The sequence below is a fragment of the Pygoscelis adeliae genome, unplaced genomic scaffold (assembly GCF_000699105.1).
Source record: "Pygoscelis adeliae isolate BGI_AS28 unplaced genomic scaffold, ASM69910v1 Scaffold451, whole genome shotgun sequence".
In the NCBI taxonomy this organism is placed as follows: domain Eukaryota; kingdom Metazoa; phylum Chordata; class Aves; order Sphenisciformes; family Spheniscidae; genus Pygoscelis; species Pygoscelis adeliae.
Window position 1 is genome coordinate 521,489 of NW_008824030.1, and position 5,168 is coordinate 526,656.

Below are 5,168 nucleotides of genomic sequence, written 5' to 3' on the forward strand. Positions count from 1 at the left end.
CTGCTGACTTCTACAAAAATTCTCTCTAGTAGTGGACTTGTTTCATAGCAGTTTCAAATCAGTCCAGAGGGAGCAAAAGAAAAAAATAATTTTGAGTGTAGAAACTTACCAGGCAAACACTTGTAACTGTTTTCTTGCTGTCAGAAATTATCGCACCTTTAGGGGAAGCAAAAGCCAATAAAAGCCTGGATACAGTAGGACTACAGCTGAAAGCATAGGGAAAAAAAAAAGTGTAAAATATTACTGTATGCAACCAGAGAGCCACTTCTCTGAGACTGTCACAGCATTTTCACAAAGAGATGGGAGAGTGGAAAGGTTTATCCTGCTTTTTAATACAGAGAAGCCAAACAAAGAAAGATAGAGAAGACGACTTGGCAAAAGAACATGCTTAATCCTATTAAAATTAATGAGATTTCATCCTGGTCTCCACACACAAGTTGTATAGGGAGTTTAACTTAAGTGGATTTAAACCCAGATTTAGCTAAAGTGCTGCAAAGTCTCCCCAAGCCAAATATAAATCCAACACAAATATACATGCAAAATTCAATGCAAATTTCATCAAATCACTTTTCTTCCCCCCTTTTTTTTATAAAACCAGTGCATCTTCTCTAGCTGAAGTATGGGCTCAAGTGTTTTACTGAAGTATTGCATAAGCAGTTCTCCAAGCCTGGCACCAAATCAGCTGGAGCTCAGGGAAGGCAATCCCAAAGTCCTCCTGGACAGTCAGAGGCAAGAGGGTCATCATTAGCAGAAGCAGTGATGGTTGTGAAGAGGACTTGTTGAATGTCTCAATAAACAAAAAAAATGGCCCTTGTACACAGGTAACCTCCCCTTCCCTCTCTGTGTATTTAGGGAATAACGGAGGGAGCTATGGATGCTTGGACACTCTATAGCCACATCTGCAGAGCAATTTAGTTGTCCTTTAGAGGACACAGCTCAACTGAGACTCCCCAAGCAAAGGTGACAGGAGCTGTGGCAATGTGCAGAGATAATCCTGGCATGCAACTGCAACCTGCACCAACTGCGCAGACCTAACTTCCTGCTCAAACGGAGGACCCGGCTGGTTCCTCAAGCAGGTGCAAGATGTACAGATGGACTGTGGGTCCTGCCACATGCATTGGGTGACAGCCCAGCTGGCTGCAAATAAACAAGTACCCATATCCCTGGCTCTCTGCCCTCCGTTCCTTTCTTCATACCACATTGTCCTACAAGAAAAAACAAACAAGTGCCCAATGTGCTTTCCAAATGGTTGACAAATTATCATGTGAACTGGGCAGAAAGGACGTGATGGAAAATCCAGGCTCACACACTGTTATTCCAGAGATCTCACGTTCTGCAAAGTGCATTTGAAGACTAGCTCTCCCACCATGGCGACGCAGCCATTGAGGACCATGTTTCAGTCCCCCTCCTGTCTGACAACACTGCACAGCACCAACCCGGTGTCAGTGCAGTAGCACCCCCACCTCTCAGCACTGAAACCCAAGATGTGATCCTTGAGGCCAAGTCCACAACGGCAAAGAAGAACAAAGCCAGCAAAGGCAATGGAAGACTGCCAGAAGTTTTGGCACCTCCACTGATGAACACTCAAAATTGCCCAGAGGAAACTTCATTTCAGTGGTAATCACAGTAAGGCACAGCAGAGCCATCAGCTAAATGCAGGGTTTCCACAAACCCTGCACGTAAAGAACCAAAACAACGAGGAAGCCAGACAGCACAACAGCAAGCAGCTAAGTGCTGCTCTACACACCAGCGAGGCAAGCGTGTGGTTTCACTGAGCATTAAAACCCACTTCTGCAGATTTGCCACTTAGTTTTGTTGGATAAGCTGTCCACAGGAACATGCGGCAATCTCCATGCAGACATTCCTTCAAGAAGGGGGTCCTCGTACCACACCAGAGATATGTTGTCCTTTCCTGGATGAATTGCTGTACCACAGGCACCCTGGGCACCTTACCTGCATGGTGACCTCCTTGGATTGCCAGCAGTCAAAAGCTGGAGGGGCTGTGAACAACTTTTCCAAAGTGCACAACCAGCTCCTGCCTGCACTCATTTTCAGCATTGCTACTGTCCCTGCAGTGCGAGCAGCATCCTTGCACCCCAGCTGTCAACTCACAGGCCCCGCTGACTCCTCCAAGTATAAGTTGTAGAAAGGGAACCACAACTTCAGTCCAGGGGAGCAGAATCGACAGGAGGAACGAACGCATTAAGTGCTTGCTACAGTCCAGAGAGAAAGGGTTCAATCGCAGTTTACTTCACAGGACTTCTTGGCTTCCCAGTCAACAAAGTCAACAGCCCTTTGGGGGTCCTTTCCAGACCAAACAGGCTGGGTATCATTGACAGGTGTGGTATGACGAAGGGTTACAGCTGCAGGACAGGCTGGAAGCTAGGAAGGGAAGCAATCTTGCTGAGCCAGAGCGGACAGTGTCAGATGGCATCCAGCAACAGCACATGCAGTAGGGATAGTGCCCTCCCAGTCCTTTTAAGGGTAGGGGGGAAAAAGGCCACAAAGATCATCTAGTTTGGCTCCTGGTGCAGCACAAGCCATGGAGTTTCATCCAGCAATTACTGTGCCAGGGTGGCAGGAAGGGTATCTCATCTACCGCAATAATGAACTTTGTACCAGCTCTGTATTCGTAGGGATGAACACCTCCTTCAGAAAGGCATCCGATCCCAATTTAAACACTTCAAAGGGTAAACAGCCAGCTGGTGTGGATTGTCATTGCTCTGCAAGGGAGCTGTAGCAATGCACAGCAGCCGAGGATCTACATGCAAGTGCCGGTGAATTGACTGCTTTTTCCTCTGGCTTTCCCAGTGCGTAATTGGTCTTGCTATTAGAAGTTTATATCAAACACAAAGCAACAATTAAAGGGCAAGGATAGATCTAAAACAGACATTAGCAGTGCCTGAACATGCTTATACGTGGGATCCTGTGATGAGAGCAGAAACAGGTCAGAGCAGATGGATCTGAGCATGGCTGTTCAGCACATGCATGCAAGCAATGTAGATCATCTCCATATGGAGACGAGGGCTGTGAGGAAATGTGTGTGCATGACACCCAGCGACCTGTGCGACTGCTCTGAGCCATAAGCCCAGCATCACTCAGAACATGCATGTCAGCCAGGATGAAGCAGCTGCTGCGATACACCTGGTTTGTGGGTACGCAGAAGAGCAACAAGTTCATTCCTCCTACATTCAAGTCCCCCCTAATTTTTCACTGCAAATATGCTGCCATAAACTCTTGCTGGACTTGCTTTATGGCACTTTCAGTTTATAAAATCATGTTCAAGCATGGATGATGATACATAGAACACGTGCTTGGTTAACACTATGTGTCACAGCATGGGGAGACATCAGCAGAACTGTATACTAAAAGCTTCATGGAGAAAAGTTTTATCCATGCCTTTAAAAAACCAAAAAGAGGTAAGAAACCCTACCCAAACAAACCAATTCTTTATGGCTTCTTCACGCAAAGTGTTGGACTTTTCCAGCATGCACTGCTTTAAACAAACATCTCCGTTCCTCAACGTCCCTGCGACATTTTCCCTTGAAAATTTAGTCAGTCACATACAACTGAAAAAGTCAGCTACTACATTTAAAAGTAGCTGTATTACCTAACCCTGTAATCCAGGGTATGCAGCCAGACATTTTAAATACATTATTAGGCCTCCAGCATGGATGCTTTTCATCACTGAAGCTTGAAATTTCGCTTGCAAATTACTCCCATCGCCTTTGAAAAGTCTGTGCCAGGAGACTTCCCTTAGAAGGCAGAGGCTGTAGGTTGCATGGATGTGCCAAGTAGAATGTCAATAGCAGATAACCAGATGCAAAGTCTGTTTTCTGGCAGATGGGTTTATAAATCCAGCAGGGAATTTGCAATTAAAACAAAAAATAAAGATGTCTGCACCAACGTGTTGAGAGGCACGTAGTCTGGAATTTCCCCCAGAAAAGTACTAAAACAATACACATGTGTATACATACATCATATATATATTTATATATAAAAACTAGAACCAAGCAGCAAACATGCACAGCAAGTGCATTAATCTACTGCAGACGTGAAAGCTAATAACAATGGATAGATTACTTCTAAACTATCCATTACCATGTAACGGACTGCATTAACATATATAGTAGTGGATGATTATGGTAGATAAGTAAGATTAATACAGAAATACACGCACTTTTGAGAGAGAGAGACACTGCATCAACATGCATGTTATAGCCTAGTTTTCAAAGCTACTGATCAGCCACAAACCCTCTGAGGTCTAAAGGGCACCAAATGCTCACTATCAGCGAGTTTACCTCACTCAGCAAGGCTGCAACTTAGCTCAAGACAGGGAGGAATAGTATTTCTATGGGTTTGTTCCTCCAGTAAGCAGTCAGTTAACTCACTTTATCAGGAAACAGGAGTGCTGTTGCATGACCAAGCCTGGCAAGGATTCAGTCGGCTAACATGTAGGACATCAAGGCACCTTACTTGACAGGATCCTGAGACAGGCTTTTTCTTTGCCAATCCTAGAAGACAAGGTTTGGGAGACAGCAGAGAGGAAAGTTAAAGGATTCACTGAATCCACCAGAACAAGATCCACTGCAGTAGGATACCCCCACAGGGTGCTGTATTTGAGAGCTTGGTCAAAGAACAGTATTTATTCTTCCTACCATTTACTGGATTCCAGCTGATATCTTGCTAACATTGCCAAGGGTACAGTTAAACCTACTGAAAACCTTTACTTAAGGTACAATAAGATGAAAGATTTCAGTACGATACCACACAAAGCAGGATTCCATTTACAAAGGTAATCTCAATCGTATACACTTGACATTATTTATTCAGAGACAAGATATTTTTACATATCTGTAATGCCATGCATAAGGGTGATCTGCTACAGACACCGTATTTTTGAGGTGGTCCATAGGGCCTAAAAATGTTACATTTGAGGCAGTGAATTACTTGCCGAGTCCATCAGCTCTCTTCCCCGCAATGAAACTTGAGTTTCCTCCGCTCCCACCCCCCCAAGAACAAAATCAACAACGAGCACGCAGGCATTGCACTGCAGGGGAGCAACGGGCGAGTGCAAAGCCATCGCTTCCACGATGGCTTTAGGGAGCTTGCAACTTATTTGCAGATTTATTTGCAACTTCTGTGGCAGTTTACGGGAACAGCTGCCA

General features: G+C 44.9%; 1 protein-coding gene across 4 annotated transcripts in view; it reads right to left on the reverse strand.

The window, feature by feature from the left end:
- Positions 1–116, reverse strand: part of LOC103919846 (chromosome unknown open reading frame, human C11orf24) — a 25,595-nt gene extending 25,479 nt beyond the window's left edge. For all 4 annotated transcript variants that reach the window (XM_009327450.1, XM_009327442.1, XM_009327457.1 and 1 more), the window contains exon 1: positions 110–116. The gene's annotated coding sequence lies outside the window, so the exon portion shown is untranslated. The remainder of the gene's footprint in view (positions 1–109) is intronic.
- Between the last annotated feature and the right edge of the window lie 5,052 nt (positions 117–5,168).